General features: G+C 38.2%; 1 protein-coding gene across 2 annotated transcripts in view; it reads left to right on the top strand.

Annotated features, from left to right (window-relative positions):
• The first annotated feature begins 342 nt into the window (after positions 1 to 342).
• LOC135468071 (uncharacterized) overlaps positions 343 to 19,028 on the top strand; it is a 74,030-nt gene continuing 55,344 nt past the window's right edge. Inside the window, exons 1-3 of one of the 2 annotated variants that reach the window (XM_064746106.1) lie at positions 343 to 419; positions 4,682 to 4,806; positions 8,661 to 8,858. The gene's annotated coding sequence lies outside the window, so the exon portion shown is untranslated. Of the gene's footprint in view, positions 420 to 4,681; positions 4,807 to 8,660; positions 8,859 to 18,842; positions 18,946 to 19,028 lie in introns of those variants that run through there. The other variant, XM_064746107.1, reaches the window with a different exon arrangement.

The following is a 19,028-nucleotide window of genomic DNA, read 5'->3' on the forward strand; positions in this document are numbered from 1 at the left end:
TCGACTTTACAACATCTTTCTTTATTTGTCTATCTAATCAGTTGGCCGAACTATGGTTTCGTTGATCAAGGCGATCAAACCAGAGAAAAAGAAGACAGAAATGAAACCTAGTTCAAGGGATAAACTCAACGGATGGAGTTACCTTCAATTTTTAACTCCAAGGCATGATTCGTCTGTAGGGGATTCTTTACTGCGCTTAAACTCTAAGATATTCTTCGTTTGTCTGGTAAGTCTTGGCATTTTAACCACTCCTCTTGCCGTCTTCAGCTATGGATGAAAAATGTTTCGTAACTGGAGAAATCCCGCCAAGTCGAGTTCATATTGACCTCCAACACGAAAGATCTCCATATCCAAGGCGGCCTGGGGGAGGACAGTTGAAACCGTGTTTATCTTACCGTGTTTAAAACGATTTGTTTATGGTAATGCTTAGTTTGTTGTTGAGAAATACATACATGACGTTCTGGTAGCATTAATAATGAGAGACGATTAATGTTGCGTCTGTTGGTGATCTGCGAACATCCTCAAACTGTCAAACTCAAAACTCAAAGCACCCTATAACAGACGGACGTATCAGCCGAGAACCGAACGAATGCCTTGTCTTGGAGGATACATAATGCTTTGATTTTATTTCTTAATGTAAAGGTTAGGGTGTGGCCTAAGATGCAAAAGTACAAAAAATCTTCTCAGTTTGATTCTTAGGGGTGAAAATTATTGATTTGAATAACAGTTTCCTAAAGTCAGCCGGAAAGCCCAAAATCCCCAAACTGGTCTCGCGCTCTGAGGATGTTCATTGATGGCGTCATTCTCGACTATCATGATTTCCGACAATTGATGGAAGATGGGTATGGAATAGAAATATAAAAGTTGCCTCAAAACGAAAAAATATTTGCTCTCGTTTTTCTTTTTTTGGCATATATATTTATTTCCCTTAAAACTATACAATTTGTTAATGGTAACGTTTCATAAATCCTTTAATGACTAATCATCGTTCTTAAGGCCTTCTTTAGGAATTTTAAGTTTCATAATAGCACACTGAGCTTCCATCTTGATGGACTTTACCCTTACCAGATAGGACATCATAAATTGAGCCTCCTGCCCAATGTATAGTAAGGAAACATGATTTGACAAAATTGAATAGGCCATCAAATGTGAAAAATTCGCGGTTGGTTGCAAATCAAGCCTGTAGGCAGCATGTTGAAGATAACAAAAGTAGCTTTGTAGGGAAATCTCTTTTCTTTTTATTCTGTCCATTGAAAGAAATACTGGCACATCTACTCGTAGTGATTTTAAACAAATTAATGTTGTGAGAAAAAAAGGAAAAGAAAATTCCATCAATTAATAGCCCAATAAAAACTTCAGACAAGGGCCCTTTTGAAGGTTTAGGCGGGTTACTCCAACAAATATATTTTAAATAATGGCTCATGGTTTAATGTTTCCATCTGCCTATATCAAAGTATGTCCATGTACAGGACATACCTAGACCTCTTTGTGAAGCCTATATATTTTGTTCTGAAAGCCAAACACCTGTGATCTGATGAGAAACATTTAACTTCTAGACAAACATAACAGGTAGACAAACATTAACATATGTAGGGCTACTGGTAGAAGAAAAGATCAGTTAGGTGGGATTTTTTTATGTCATGATTAAAGAGCTTACATGTTCACAATTAAATCTCCAAACAGATTAATGATGATAGGAAAATTTTGGGGAGTTGGAAAGAATCAGGTTGTGTCTTTATTTGTTCATTATCTGGATATCAGATATCAGTAAAATGAACATCAATGATTGGCAGAGTAGTCTCCCTTACAACAGCAAATGCTGTTGACATAAATGTACATGTACCGGTACCTTCAGACTTACACATTCAGTTTTTCTCCTTTTTGATTTCCATAAGTATGCTTTTTTTGTTTGTCAACACAGGGCCAAGGTTCATTGTAGAAACACACTGGTAGTGAATTCTGCTAATTTTTCATGTTACAAGCTTATTGTCATTATCAGAATGTTTAATAATAATGATCTTAATTTATCAAAGGTAGCTTGGTCAATTTACAATGAAAGTGTTCTTCCCAAAGGCCTTCATAAAGAAAACAATATATAGGAAATATGTGGTTCAGCCTCCAGTAATCATAAAAAATACATCAGTATATATAAAACAACATACAGGATCATGTATGTGGACATTCATACATACACAAAAAACAATATAGTGTTGTCCATCAGTAGAAAGAGGTACTGGGGTTACTGTGACACCAGCATGTTTTGCAATGGTCACATCTACAGCAACATGTAAGGTATTTTAAACAACATTGATTCACAGAAATGCTAATCGTTTTAACAAGTGCTTTAAGAACAAAGAGGCTATTTGTAATATGGGCATAAAACAATTGTCACAAGATTCTACTGGTTGACAAATCAGAAGTGTTATAAAACTCGTAATGCTTTCCATCTATACAGAGGATGTGTGAGAAAACCACAGATGAGACAAAAATCAGGTTTTAAATCAAGGAGTGAGTGAGTGCTTGGGGTTTAACGTCGTACTCAACAATTTTTCAGTCATATGACGATGAAGGAATCATTAGGGTGCATGTACGTATAATGTGCCTCCTTGCTGCAGGACGGATTTCCACCGCTCTTTTATTTAGTGCTGCTTCACTGAGACGACTTACCGAAGGCAAGTAAGCGCCTCGCCCGAACCATTATACTGATACGGGTCAACCAGTCGTTGCACTATCCCCTTCATGCTGAACGCCAAGCGAGGAAGTTACAACTTCCTCTTTTAAAGTCTTAGGTGTGACTCGATCAAGGATTGATCCTGGATCTACCGGTCCGAAGCGGACCTAAATCAAGGATGTTCTAAATTTATCAAATATATCTCTTATAAACAGCTGTGTTATAGGTTCTTTGCAAAACATTATTTTACAATAATTCAAGAAACTTTTCCTCAGAAAGCAACTACGTTAGTTGATACTGAATTTTTATTGTAGGCCAACTTGCAGAGTTTGATGAGCATGAGGGTAGAGGTAGGTCAGATATTCCTTAGTGTCAGTAACTGTGTGTGGCCTCCAGTCTGACTGCCTATGGTGCTCTGAATTTTTGTAGCTGTAGTATTGTCCACACATTATCTTTAGATAGCTTCAGACTTTGGATATTTAGAAGACTAATGAGCATGCAAAGTGAACTGGTATTGCATTTCACTAAATGTTAGACTTCCAGGAGGAAGAAAAATTTTCATGTATTTTGAAATCTCTATCAGAAGTATGACCAAACTGGTATCAAGTTTGCATATTAGAAGGATTACACAACCTTACCTAGCCCTTTAAGCCTAAAGAGCTAGGAGTGAATGAGAGATTAAAAGTTTAATCCAGATTGGAAGTACATGTATTTCAACCCTATCATAACCATGGCCATCACTAGGCCTATATCCATACATGCACTACATGAATATGTATGTACTGTGCCTTGCAGCGTTTATACATGTCTTACCTACTGGTTCTGCTAGGGGACGAGGTTTAACTCTCATCAGTCAGTTGGCCATAAATGTTTTGCAGACAGTTTCTCATAACAGTATAAGATTGAACCTTGGCACATGGCTTCTTCATGACAAGTTACAGATCAAATTCAAGGTGTGGTGCATTTTGTCCATTTTTGAAATTTTTTTTCTCTTTTGTTTTTCAGTCTGAGTTTCAGAGTGGTTCATCGTATTGGATTTAAGAATGCTTCGCCATGATGAGATCAGGTTTTGTCCATTGTAAACAGAAAGATTGGCTTGTTTTGTTCTGTTTTGGACAGTTAGCAGTTTTCGGGCCTTCTTTTAAAAACAATCTTTTATTCTGAAACTAGACATTGTACATAGTTTCACCAAGAAAAGTTACAAATCTAGTTCTAGTACAGATTTTCAGACCTTTTGTAAGTTCTCAACTAAAACTGCTTTGGTGGCCTACTGGTTACAGCGTCTACATAATAGTTGACTGTTTAAACAGTATGTGCTGCTGTCTCACTTGGCACTCGGCGGTTTCAGTGTAATTTGATTGGGTGGGATGTCATGTCTGACGTCTTCGGCAAGATACTTCAGTCATGTCAGTGACGCCATTTGCTCGTCCTACCACAAGAAGATAACAATATATGTACACACACCTAATGACACCTTGTCGTCGTTTAACTGAAAAATTGTTAAGAATGATGTTAGACCCCAAGCATGCATACACGTTGGGATTTCCCGGTATTACAAAATATATTTGAAAACAATTTGTCTTGTTGAGTTGAAACTTCGTACAAAATTATTGCTGTTTTACTTTTTTTACGGTTTTCAGACTAATATTTAAAATGATTCATTGAATTAGAACTTTGTACATGGCTTTACAATGACAAATTAGGTATGCATCAAGTGTGAGTTTTGTCAATTTTCTGTAAAACTATGGCTGTGTTTGTCATTGGTTTTGACTTTTTTCTGCTGTAGACACTAGTTTGGTTCAGTTTATTAAGCCAGTAGGTAGAGTATATTACCTTTGATTTAGACCATGGTTCTTTAACATTTAGAATAAATATTGTACATAAAGGCTAGATATTTTTTATGAAGACTTTTTGATGATCATATGTTATTTATTGTCTTTTTTGGGGGTTGTAGAAGAGTGCCTACTCACATGTAATTTATCTTATTTCCTGTATGTGGTTGATTGGCAGGTTGACAGGAGCAGGAAGGACATGTTTAGAGTCTGTCTGTCAGGCTTGATGGACATCCAGTCCATGTTCATTTCATGTCTGCCATCTGACACCATTCACTGGAGTTTCTGCCATGGGAATGGGGGGTGAGTGATTCACAATAGCTGTGTTTTCAGATAAAATTTCAAAACACTTCTCTGCTTAAGTGTTGATGGTTGGCAAGCATTTGTGTGTTGTTTGTGCCTAGAAGATCTCTGACCTAAGAAGTGATATGTAATAGTCTTCAGCAATTTTCACGTCCAAACGACACTTGAATACTCTGTGGCATGAAATTATGGAATGTTTTCTTGTCAAGTTAGGTTGTGTAGTAATGTGAGCTATGCTTTATTCCTGGTATTAAAAACTGAACTGAGGGTTAGTCTTACTCACCAGATGTACATGTCCATGTATGTGATTGTTTGTGGTAATTGTCTTTTCTGACTGGTATATGTATTGTAGTTGGTATGGTGCGTTTGGCCTGTTTGTTATCTGGTACCAAAATATCTACAAGAGCTGCTGAAACAACATGTAATCAAATCTGGTGTAAAGTTTCACCTTAGCAGCTGGTTAGGTGTTGGTGAATGTCTGACTGCTTGTTACTTGATGACATCCTAACCATTTTACTGGACATAATGATGTTTAGCTGCAGTATATATATATGACCTTAAGAAATCCAAGTATTTGGTTTTCATTGGTCCGTCTCTGTAGGGTAAGGTACATATAATATGATACTGCCCTAGCCTATTTCCATAATATCAGAAGTGGTGAGCTAACTTTGGATTAAAAATGTTTTACTGCACATGATATGTTTAATTAACAAAGATAACTCAGTCATTTTACAATAAAATCGGTTCTTCCCCAAGGTGTTGAGATGCAAATGAATATATGAAAACAATTTGCATATACTTCAGTATAACAATACACACACATCCGATATTCAGGTATTATCACTATCATACCATGTAAATTTAATACGGTAACAATTCTACACTAATAGAATTGTTAGAAATAGTTATACAAGAAGAATATAAAGCAAGAAGAAACACTAGAAGGACAAATGTGACTGCTGATCCTGCAACAGTTTCAACCTCCCCCCCCCCACACCCCCACCCACACATGTGTTAAAATCCACATGTTCGTTGTCCACTATCATTATGTATAATTACCATATTTACAAGGTATACATGATCTCTAGCCAGCATCGTACCTTAACCTCTTGTGCACCAAGGCTAACTGAACTGGCTGTATATGTCTCAGTGTTGAGGAAGACGTGTTTGTGCTGTCCAGCTTCTGCTATATACACCATCCACTGCCCATTATAATCCTGTCTGCACGATATCTCTAGAACTAATGAACCGATCTTTACCAAATTTATCTTGAATGAAACTTCATGACACAGAAATTATCAGAATTTGAGGTTTGCCGTTCCTCTCATTTATCTGTTTCGTAGTATTTTTCATGTTGCAGTAGCATGACGTGTATTAACTTTGTCCATGCATTACCTTTTGATTCACCAGGCCAACTTAATCCAATTTGGTTTGAAGGTTGATGACAAGAGCCTTGTTGACTGGTCAGCTTTTGCCGTATATCTTGTCTGCTCGTTTGTCTGTTTGTAAGCAATTTGCCATTGTTGAAGGCATTAACCTCTTTCTTTTTGTCCAAATCTCCACAAGTGATGATCAAACTTTGATTGAAGCTGCAATTGAATTAAGCTTTATCACCTTTTGGAGTATATGTCATTTCTCATGTGGAAAACTTGTATTTTATTGAAAACCACATTTTCCTATAGTCTAGTTGAAGATTTTAATGATCTTGGCTTTGTAACTGGCCTGAATCTCTTCAACAGAACACCTTTTTGTGTAACCAGTGTGATTGTATTTATTTACACTAAATTTGTATTTCACGCATTTTTCAGTCATCTTACATCGAGTACACCAGAGAAATGTTCTTGTGGTATGTAGTTAAAGCTACCATTGACTTTATACTCAGTTGTTAACTGTATTGACTTGTGTGTGTGAGATTATGTGTATCATTGTGCACCATGCATGGAAATGTGTTTGTTCTCCAGGTGTATACATTGCCTGATTTCTCTGTGATGGCAGTCAGAGAAGCTCCGTTGTGATGTCAAATCAATTTAAGGAGAGAAATCATCTTTTGCTTTTATGTCAGCTATAAAATTGCATCGTGTGTATCTAATGACATGGAATTTTCTATCTCTGTATCATACTATTCTTAAATAATGAATAACTAACTAAATGTTACTGTGCCAACATGCCTGCAGATGTTGGTGATGTACTGAGTTTTAATGATGTAACAGATCTGATATCCCTCCCCCTGCAGAACACAGGAAACATGATGATTTCATGCTGAATGAACATTCTAAATATCTTTATTATATTCCATTTAGGCTGAATATCTATAAAAATAATGAATAAGTATAAACTGATGATAATATCTATGAATATGTAGGGGTGTCATCCGAACTCATTAATGTGAATATTATTTAGAGGATTCTGTTAATGGAAGGGTAAAAGAATTTCCAAGCCTTGTCTTGCCAACATATAAATGCTTAGAAATTAAGGAGCTTTAGTGAAATAAACTCTACAAATGTAGATATACACACAGACACTGCTCACAAAATCCATTGTAGGCATTATTTATTGCCCTTCCGTAAAAAAAACCTGGGCTATTTTAATAATAAGCAGGTGTCTATTCTAGACGCCTTGAAACTGGAATATAAGAACTGTACAGCCTTGGGGGATTGTAATATTGACTTAGTTAAAATTGCAGACAACCAAACACCATCTAAATGCTTAGCTTAAATATTCAGTTTGTATTGTATTTTTCCCAGCATAAGGGCATCAATTGCTCTGATGGTTAAAGCATTGCTCGCTGCAGCCACAAGGGTCTTGACCAACGAGATTGCCTGTTAGATTCCAGCTCTTGCTGGTTTAGCTCCATAGTTAAGTGAGGAGGTTTATTCAGAACTTAGCAAAGGCCCTTGGTTTACTCTGGACACTCATCTGTATCTGCAGCTGAGGCCCTCCAGACATGCTGGTCTTTTGTTGGTGTGTTTGCAGGTTTCCACAAATCTGTTACGTGTGTAGCATGTTGGAATGTGTCTTCGTTGTCCTTTGTGCAAGATTGATAGGCGCAAAAATGTTTTACTGCCATTACAGCCAACATGTCACCCTTATGATCTGGTTCTATAACTACTCTCAGATACTAAAGCAAAGTGAAATTGCTGTTTTCAGAAATAAAGAGAGAGCAGTAAGTTTTCCTTCAGTAACTTTGAAACTTTCATCATTTCAAACGGAGGAAAATGAAGAAGGTTGAAAAGTGGAAATCTTGCCACCCCTCCCTAAAGATCCCGGTATCATGTTGCCTAAACACAACTTGTTACACCAGTGTTCCTGCTGCTTATTTGGCAATTGATTATTTGCTTAGTTTATAGGAGTTAGCTGAACTGTGCATTGAGCCTGTGATCAGCTGTTTGATCTCCATCTGTGTGTTTGTGAAGAGCCTTGAAGGGCAGAGCTAAGTGCATTCCTTGAGGGCAGAACATCTCTGTTTTATACAGCAACCAGATCCACTGCCAGTTGTCACACTCCATGACACTGATTGGTTGCAAACTCCAAGGAAGGGAAATATCCAGTGGTCAGATGGTTACATAGGATCAGGCTTTTTACTGGCGTGTTTTTCCTGTAGATTTAGCCCGTTTGTAGAAGCTGGATTGGAGATACCTTTACGTCTGCACTCTTCTTTTCACAGAAGTTCTGTCATACGAGTGCAAACGCTCTGTGTTTACGCAGGATTAGAGGCATGTTCTAAACTGGCACAGGCGTGTGTCAGGAAAGCTGTGTAAATCTGACAATAGCAGTTCAGCAGAACTTCAACAGCCACTTAACAAATGTTTTGCGAGTGGCAGTAATCGAAACTGCGTTATTTTTTCTGTCCACAGATTTGCCCATTGCAGCTGGGGCCAAGAGTGGGTCTGTATATGGGTTTCCATTTCCCAAAGGGCAAGCAGGAATTGGAAAACATTTGCCTTAGTCCTGTTGAAGCCTTCGGGGGAAATCCACCCACTGAAAACCTTTGTTAGGATCCCAGCCTGTGACAGTGAGCTCTGATTAACTTACAGAGCTGATCAATTTCAAAGGTGAGTTTTCCATGAACTTAATTTTCTCGGTTGTTACATAACTGATCTACATGTATGTTGCTTTTGCTGTATAGCTTTTGAAATGTAAAGATGAAACAAAATCAAGGGACAGATGTTGAGATACCCTTATATATGCCTCATTCTGATGATAGACACAGGTGTGATTGTTGCATTGCAGGATGTCTCTGGGATCACCTGTTATTGGTGTGACTATGAAATGAGTGTATGAAAGAAGGAATATCAAGACTTCCTTTGCTTGAGATTTAAGTTGAAGGTTATTCTGTTCCTTTAGTGTTCTTGTTCGTGGAAGGACATCTAGGAGTTTTAACACGCGCTTACATTTGTTTTGGCTCAAGCCAGTATACAGCAGCGTTTTTATCTTTCAGTGTGTCAGTGTTTTCTGGCAGTTTTCCAACTTTTCTCAAACTTTCGTGTCCAAATATGTCTTTATAGCACAATCTCCTTGAAACAACAAACTCTGAGTTTCCTCTTCCTAAATATCTAATTGAGTCTTTCACATTTTGTCCTTTTGAACGGAAGACTCACTCAGAAAAGTATGACCAACAACCTACTGAATCCTTAGCATCTGCTTTTCTGATCATGACATGACAAGGTTATATGGATAACATCGTCCTATTTATTCTCCAGCGACACTTTAGTGTATTTATTTATTTATTTATTTGGTTTGTGTTTTACACCATACCCAATGATATTTCACTTACACGGCAGGAGCCAGCATCATGGTGAGGGGAAAGTAAGCAGAGCTCAGGGGTAACCCACAACCATCTGCAGGTTGCAACTTGTTGACACACCTTCCCACATTCAACCGGAGAGAAAGCCAGCATAAGCTGGATTTGAACTCACAGAAGGCCTTCACAAAGAAAACAATAAATAGGAAACATGTCAAATAATACCTCAGTCAGGGTGCACACAGTCCTTGAAACACCTTGAAAAATACAGTTTCATTTTCAAATACTCGAAAGTCCTTAAAAAAGACAAATACTCCTGGAAACTCCTTGAAAATTTTAGATTGTCCCAAAGTTAAATATTGTCTGCTGACTGCTGAGTCTGTATATCAGGAGTTTGCTGAGAATCAGGGCTTCCACTGGCACTCGCCGTTGTGACAAATTTAGAACAATTTTTTGAAATGGCAATAAAATTTGAAAAAATGCGAATGTTTTTGGAACAAATTTATTTACTTAAGAAAAAATACAATCTTATACAAATTCTACCATGAGAGTTTTCTGGGTTTTTTAGCAGATTTTCGCAGTTTTTCTATTGAAAATAATCCATTTACTTTCATTTCAAACGGCCTCATCTCAGCGAAACAACAACAACACAGTTGTATGGCGATTGCTTGACAGAAATCTACAAAGGGGGTTCAGCATTGTTGCAAGTTGACTTACATTAAATAACGCTTGAATTCATTTTTGTGAAATAACGAATGAGAATCATGGCATTTTGTAAATTTCGCCAATTGTAAAAAAAAAAATTATCAAAGGAAATAAGTCAAGGTAGAATTACACTTGTAAATGAAGTTACCTCCCATGAAAAATTTAACTGTTCCACTTAATAAACTATTTTTTCTAATCAGAAGTAAATTAAATTTTTCAGAATATGTGCCATTACGTGGTCTGTTTTTCTCCTGTCAGACTGTGTTACTCCAATGTACTGATCATAATCTTGCATTTAAATAAATTGAATTTACAAATTAATTTCGTAACAAATTTTTCTGATAAAGTGAAGTTACAATTTACTAGGATCCTACAGATAGGGTGAAAAAAGGATTGATCTTTTTGTTTTTTCAACAAACAAAAACATGCTGCCAAGCATTGGTCCATTAGTTTGAGGGCAATTGTTCTAAATGTAACATTTGATAAACTCCAGATATAGCTGAAAGAGACCAAACTGATTCTAGCAGCTACACCAAGGCAGATAAAAATGAATTACAGAAGTAGACCTACAAGCGTCATGGCCTCTAAGGAAGTATGGCTTAAGAAAAATAGTATTTACTACAAAATCTGATGAGTGGCCAAAATGACTTGCTAAAAGAAGTACTGACCCAGAGGAAACCCTGCATAATGATATATGATGTTCATTTTTTTTACTGAGCCAAGGCCGGGTCATAGAATGTGTCGCATTACAGAGGTCAAGGGCAGATATTTCTTGCAAAAGTAAGCATATTATTCAATATACATGCATGCAAATTAAAGCACCTATAATTCAGACTTAAAATATAGTCTATAATTTGCACCATGGTGTGTTTAAACTAACCTTGAAAATGACAAAAAACTTCTTGAAAATGCCTTGAATTTCATTTTCATATACCTGTATGAACCCTGTCAATACATATAAAACAAGATAGAGCTTTATGTAGTTCGAAAGCTGAACTTACATTCATACATACAAAAAGCAACGACAACAAAACAACCAATAGTGCTGTCCCTGCAACTGTCCCAACTGGCAGCAAAAGTAGGATAGTGGGAGATGGCCTATTACCCCTTACTGCCCCACCACTTCCCCCATGTTATATCCTTCCAACTTCTAAGTACCACTAAAACAAGCCGTCTGATTTTTGTTTTATGCCATACATTACATTATCCTGTGTGGATGAAGGTTGTCAAGTATACAGAACAGACCAGGTAGTAGTACACGTCTTGTGGAACTAACTTAAGTGCTAAGACATAACTGCTCTGACCTGATTGATGTGTAAAGAGTCGGTTGAAGCTGCCAGGAGCATTTTGAACTCTGAAGACAGGCTGTATAAACCATGTTAACTTACACCATCTTAAATATGTACGGTTGACACCTGTGATATCTGAATGAGTGTTACCAGAAAAGTCAAGGACATGTTTTAACAAAGTTACTTATTAAATAGAGTAAGCAAGAAACTCTGTGACAGTTCCAATCCATCGTCTAGGGAGTGTTGTTTAAGTGGAGGGACCACGGATGTGAGCTTATTGTCTGTCCTCTGTCACACACTGTATGATTAGTGTCAAAGGCTCGCGTGACATGGCGCAGTTAAGAGGGGAACCGATGGACAGCGTGATCTGTGACAGTGAGATTTACGACAGACTTACACCTGTGCACAGCCAGGTGTCAGGTGTAACGGTGATTACACCAACAGGTGCTGGCTGACCAAATTGATACACACATAGAAAACCTGATCAAGTCATCTACCTTTACTTGTACATAAATTAGCCCCTATTTCGTCCCTACCCTAGCTGCCTTCCCCCACCCTTCATACCTTCAGAGGTAGCCTCATATCACATGTACAAACTCTTCCCCCTTTCCCTGTCATGGCTGTTCCTCTCCTTTTCCTCTGCTTCCTGTAGAGACGGTACGCCATCACCTGCCGATGTACCTCATACAGCCTGCTGGTCCAGCCCTCACTACCTGTGGAGAGAGAGCCTCATATTACATGTTCAAATGTGAATTAATTGCAAACCACTACATTGCTGGCTTTGACAGGTTTATAGGTTAACCTTTTTACCATGACGTGTTAATGTGGCCACTCTTATTACATTAGCCACTCCATTAAATGAGCCCTGTGTGGTAGTGTGATTGAGTAATAGTAGGCATTCACCATTCTGAGAGAATACATGTAATGGTGACCGCACGTACAAATGCACATGTGATGGTCATTTTGTTTGAATTGTGGCTTTAACTTGTTCTTAGTATATTCTTCTGAAGGATAATTTTTTTTGTACGGAATTTTGGAACTATTGTCCTCTTGAAGGTGGGTTTTTTTTGTATTCATGAAATTATAGTTACAGTGTCCAGCAGCTATAATAGTGTATCGGGGTTTAATGTCATGTTATTAGCTATGTGTACACTGTAAGTTGAGGCTTCACATCCATATGTCAAGATGTGAAGCCTGCCTAAAGCTGCTTAGACATTTACAAACCTGGGGCCACTTTCTGTTCACAAAACTTTTTACATGAAATTTCTGGAAATTTTTTTCACAAAAGACATTGGCTAGATTATACCTGTAGTATGTGTTATGAAGCATAGTTATTTATGAGGAAAGCAGTGAAGAACAGAATTTTTGGACAGTGGCATTTGACTAATGAGAGATGTGTTAAAAGGCGAGATTTTTTTTTCTAATTTTCATTTTTGGGGTATTTTTTACACCTGTTCATTGTCACTCTATTTTATGCATATTTTCGGTCAATGGTTATAATTTTTCAGAAATTACATCATTGTTGATCTTGCCCAGAGCACGGCAAACACCCTGAAGTGCCCTGAGCTTAGAGACCGGTGGCTGCTGTAGTGACAAACCTGAGCATATTTAACTGATCAGTCGGCACCATTTTGATTTTCTTAGTTCAAGCAAACAACCCATTCATTCATACATATTTCCCTAAATTCAGTTAGTTGTGCTAATTTTAGTTTTTCCAAAAGATGGGGATGGTTTCAGGCATCAGCTATTCTGATTTCCAGTTGATGTGATATTTCACAAGAATGAGCAAGGAAAGCAAATTAAGCGATCCAACTTTTCCACAATTGTCGAATAGGACTGCTCTCAGCTGTCACTGTCTCTATTAAAGGATGGTAGACTCTTGGCTCGAACTGAAAGGGTTGTATGCTGTATGACATCTCTTCCATAGCTTGTGTATTTATGTGTCCAGATTTCTGTTCAGTTTAATACACTGCTGCACATGGTTTGATGTCGGCTGGCTGTAGTGCTCAGACACTGCATGGCCTTGCTGGGCGGCTTAGTAACCTCAATGCCCCACCCAAACCCACACCCCCTACTCTACATCCCCTACCCTAGCCCTCACCCTATTTGGTCTGTTCTCCCTTACAGAATTATTTTTAACAGTGATCATTGTTGAAGCCACCAGAGCAAGCTACTTAATTTCTGGACTGACCACTGGGACCTAGAGAAAACTCACCTTTGAAGCCATTTTTACCTGTCAGAATGAAGCTTGAAAATTTTTGGTACTGTTTAGTCTTATTCCACATTCTAAACTGCATGTTAAGAAATTAAACAAAAGAATTTTGTGACCTGATGTCGGCTACATTTCTTGTGAAAGTAAGCCATACCATATTGAGTTTTGTTCAAATTTACAGGTTATTGTTGAGACATGGTGTGAATTGGTGAAGATGAACAGTTTACAGTGAATAGAGTTTGGTGAACGTGGGATGAAAGACTGTAGTTGACAGGGCAGAATGTGGCATTGTTCACCAGTTATTGAGCTGTCTGTGTGGGGAAAAGATTTGTCCTGTTGGCAGCGAGCAATATAATGTAATTATTTGTCAGACAATTCTGTATAAACAAGTGAGCATGACAGGGACAAACACGGTTTAACAACCGACCTCAAGCCTTGCTTTTTAACCTCTCCACTAAACGCCCAAACATCACGGGCATGTAGCCCACTGATACCTGGCCGCTGATAGGTTTTCAGTCACTGTGGGTATCACTCGCCCCACAGACGACTGGCTGTTGTTTTGCGACAACGAACGCTCCCGTATGTCTTTTCAGGTGAGAGAGTGTCCAGATTGAGTTTCTCCCTAGAGACTGTTCTTCAGATAACAGGTGAGCATCTATAGCTTACCTGTGTTGTTCCAGGCTCCAGTCTCAGAGGTAGGAATGTGGAACACTTACCTGTCATATTGATCGTTTGTGATCAGTTTACTCCAAGACTATATCAGGTACATACATTCCTACAAACAGTCATCTGTATGTTTTACTGTTCATCAAACGTGTGTAAACAAGAAAGGTTAAATTAAAAATCCTTGTTCTGCAAAATTATCTTTGCCATTTTTTAATAGACAGTTCACATGAATTAAGAGTATATATGCATGCTGATTTCTGTGGAACTTTGGCTAATATAATAATTGCCAAATTGATAAAAATGGATATAACATTATTGATAAATAACTAAACATTGATAGAGTTTGGCAAAAATGGTAGTTGAATAAACTATTGCCAGAAGGTTTTACCTTTGTGCCTGTTTTGCCTTTCATATTTGCATGTATGTGTAGCCTGGCATTTGTCCTGACTGTTTTGAGGAATTTTAAACTGTAGCTTAGGCTGCTGAAGAATGCAGTGTTTCTGAAAAAAGAAAATAAATACCTTAAGTGGAGTCAAAACCCCAATAAATCAAGAAATCATTTTGGCTGGAGAAAGTAAGATGAATTGTTAAGTGGAATGCCTGACCTGAGTGATGGCCATGACTGCTGCTGTGCAGGGAAGATAACATATAACTACTGTCCTCAGTCACCGCCTAGCCACACAGATGATGTCAATTTGTACCGGGCTGTCCCAGTCATACCAGCAATTGCCTTCCTAATTCCTCGGTTTATTTAAGGGTATAAATCCCTGTAAAGGCTCAGTAATGACTAACTCTTGAAAGTAATATCACCACCGCTCCCTCCATCTATCACTTGCCCAGTGATTAACTGCAGCATTGCTGATTTCTCACTCCACTTTTTTTTTCCCACAGAAAGCGACAGGAGAGCAGTTTAATAGTACAGCTTGTGGTTTCTGCTTTCTACAGACTAACATTAGTGACTCATTTTCTAACATGTATCAAATTTTAGGCATATTTCTGCCAGTTTATTTCTTGTGGGTGTGTGGCTTGTCAGGGCACTTGTGGGTTTTGTGTTAGTTTTGTTAAGGAAATGTCTTTTAACAAATTACATGGAATTGCACTTAAAAGCTACTTCATATAACATGTGCTACAAGTTATATGATCTGCTTCAGTTATTTAGCACTTGTTTGCAATGTGAAAGGTAAGTATGTGCAGGTAGTTTTGTCGTTTGGCATGGGACACATGATGTATTTATTGCAATTATAGGGCTTTCTCTTTTTAAACTACAGGGTCAGCTATTATGAAACATTATGTAGTGATTTTCTTCTTCTTTTGCCGGTGATGTGTTTATACACTGACAGTGTTGAAGTTCTTGTCATCTTACTGGGCAACAGATGAAAAGATCTGTTTAAAGTTTGCAAAAATCATCGTCCAGACTAACCCATAAAAGTTGTGTTTTAAGCAATAACAGTATTCAGGCATATAAAAGAGCTATGGCCAGTGAAATAATTGTTAAACATGAAGAAAAGAAAATTGCCCAACCAGTCAGTTTTATCTCTGCAACAATTTGTAGTGGGTGGAGGGGATTAAGCTGCATGTACCCTCCCTGTGTCCACACTTGTGTCAGTGTTTACTGTGAACTTTTCGTTTTAAAGTTCTTTCATGCCAGAATATTAAACTTTGTTTACACAACAAACAAAGAGAAGAATGTTGTAAATTCAGCAGATTTGACATGTATTACCTTAAGACATTTAATGGCATTTTACTCTGATTTACAGGTGGAACTAACATTTATGGTCTGCCTTCTATCAGCCAAGCCTCTTTCTTCTTTTAAACAATTCAGATTCCACAGAAAAAAGTTTCTGCTAACCCCACAAGTTAAATTGCCGACCAGCTGCGTTTCAGGGAAATGTATTCCTGCCAGCCTGTCAGGTTGTTGCTCAAACTTATCTCTCTGCCAACCAGTCAGGTTATAACCCAAACTTCTCTCTGCCATCCAGTCAGGTTGCGCAAACACCTCTGCCAGCCAGTAAAGTTCTAGAAAACCTCTCTGCTGACCAGTCAGGTTGACCCCAAAGCATCTTTCTCTTTCTCTCTGCCAACCAGTAATATTCCATAAAAAACCTTTTTGCCAACAGTCAGATTGACGCCATACGTCTTATAACAAGTTGGGTGGATCACCAAACCTCTTTGCCATCCAGTCAGTTTGACACCATTCCTCTGATGATGAGTCAGGTTGATCACCAAACCTCTTTGCCAACCAGTCAGTTTGACGCCATACCTCTTATAACAAGTCGAGTTGATCACCAAACCTCTTTGCCAACCAGTCAGTTTGACGCCAAACCTCTTTGCCAACCAGTCAGATTGACACCATACCTCTTATAACAAGTCGGGTTGATCACCAAACCTCTTTGCCAACCAGTCAGTTTGACGCCAAACCTCTTTGCCAACCTGCCAGATTGACACCATACCTCTTATAACAAGTCGGGTTGATCACCAAACCTCTTTGCCAACCAGTCAGATTGACACCATACCTCTTATAACAAGTCGGGTTGATCACCAAACCTCTTTGCCAACCTGCCAGATTGACCTCCAAAATTCTCAGCCAACTAGTCTGGTTGATCTACATATTTTACCTTAGAACCAATGATTTCTGCGGTTCTGTCAACCAGTCAGTTGACACCTTACCCTTTTGCCTATTCAGTTGTGTTTCACCAAAACCTCTCTTTGCCTCCAAAAGCTTTTCTTTTTCTTTCTTTTTTTTTTGCTTTTAGCTAAATGTGGTACACATTGACAATACAGCAATTAAAATAAAATGATTCACATAGTTGTTCAGTCAGCTAATGTGAAAGCAGATTACTGAATGCAGTTTTGCATTTTACAATGATCTGACATTGTATGATGATGGGTTAGTGACTATAATGGTGTGCAGTGTAGCCTTATCCAGGGTAAATATATGTGTGATACACTCTTTGTTGTCAGACTTGATCACCTGCCCGGAGCTTACAGATGTGACAATAGCAGATGTATATGTGTGACTAACGAGTAAAACTAGATGTATAATTTCCACATTTGTAGAAAGACCACGTCTGACCTCTGTCGGAACTCATTTGTCAATGCAGTAATTTAACAAAAACACCAACTCTGTTTTCCCTTTTTTTCTGGCTATAATCAGCATCATTTCCTGTCCGGAACATGTCTGCTATTGTCGAACACTTTCAATCACATCTGTTGACGTGCTGAAGGTGTCGAATTATCTGAATCGCTGAACAGTATCCGATTTCTTCTCTCTCTTTACTTATCTGTCAAGGATTGGTCATAACTAATCGCTCAAAAAAATGCAAACAGTTGTCAAGTGGTTTGATTGTGTAGGCCTGACTTGTGACACTGGGATGTTAACTGGCTGTCTTTGTGAGAGAGGGACTAATCTACCAGGTGTACTGTCTAGTGGACGCTTTACCAACAAACCACTTCAACAACTCAAGTGTAAATAACGCACAATACCTGGCCAACTTCTCAGTTAATTTCACAGCTTTCGAAGCACGGCTTCATGACACGGACTAATGCCATTGTCCCCTTCAGTCCAGGCTTAGCCCAGGGCCGTATCTTAAGATTGCCAGCTCAACCGTTCTTCTTTGAGAAAAGACAAACCAAGTACAGGTAAATCTTGGTCTGGCGCCCACAGAGCCGTCTGTGCACAATAGACAAATGGGACATTATCTGGAGGCTTCTCTTGTCTTCACCTTGTGGGGTCTCTGCCTAATGCACCATTTAGCACCATCTGATCTACAATTGCACAAGTAAAACTGCCATTCTCTGTGAATCTTTTCATCAGTCATGTTTGTTACTTGTATAATACGTGTACTGCTGGGAGAATGAAGGGGAGGGGGCGTTTCTGAGGAAAATCAGGAATACTTCAGTTGGTTTATTCAATTTATTTGGTTGACTTTCATTGTTTATTTGTGTTTGAACACCTATTTTAGGTGTTGATTGCTTGGATTCACCATCTGGCAGTATATCAGATTTAAAACGTGAGATTGGCAGGTGGAATTTGGGTTAATATAAGGCAAGTCCTCTGTACTAAAACTAGTAATGATAATAAATTGAACACCTATGCAAAGGTATACATACTTTCATGCAATGCTAGGGCTGATATTAACTGCATGTACTTCTCTGATAGAAAATGTGAACATTTGTGAATAGGTATATGACAACTTACTTAAAAGAAAATGACAGTCTAGAAAACCATGATTATTCATTCATTCATTCATTTCTTTTATGTATGATTATTCTTGAGTACAGCATAAAGCACCAATGAAATAAATACATTTATTTAGGATTGGTAGATATCGCTATGCACATAGTTGTGCTCCATATAGCCCTATGCCCCTCCTGGGATTTGTTTTCTGATTTATATTAGGACTGGTATCAGCAGAGCCTGCCTGTAAAAAGCCCGTGTTGACTGGTACATCACCCGCCATCAGCTCCACAGGGAGTTTGGATCGTACTGAGTGTTTTTTGTGCAGCTGTCCAGAGGCGAATGGCTTGTTAGTATGTTTGATTTATGGAGATTAGGCTCAGTGATGTTCGCATGAGAGCAAGCGGCCATTAAGCCACCAACATATATTTT

This window comes from Liolophura sinensis, chromosome 6, assembly GCF_032854445.1.
Source record: "Liolophura sinensis isolate JHLJ2023 chromosome 6, CUHK_Ljap_v2, whole genome shotgun sequence".
In the NCBI taxonomy this organism is placed as follows: domain Eukaryota; kingdom Metazoa; phylum Mollusca; class Polyplacophora; order Chitonida; family Chitonidae; genus Liolophura; species Liolophura sinensis.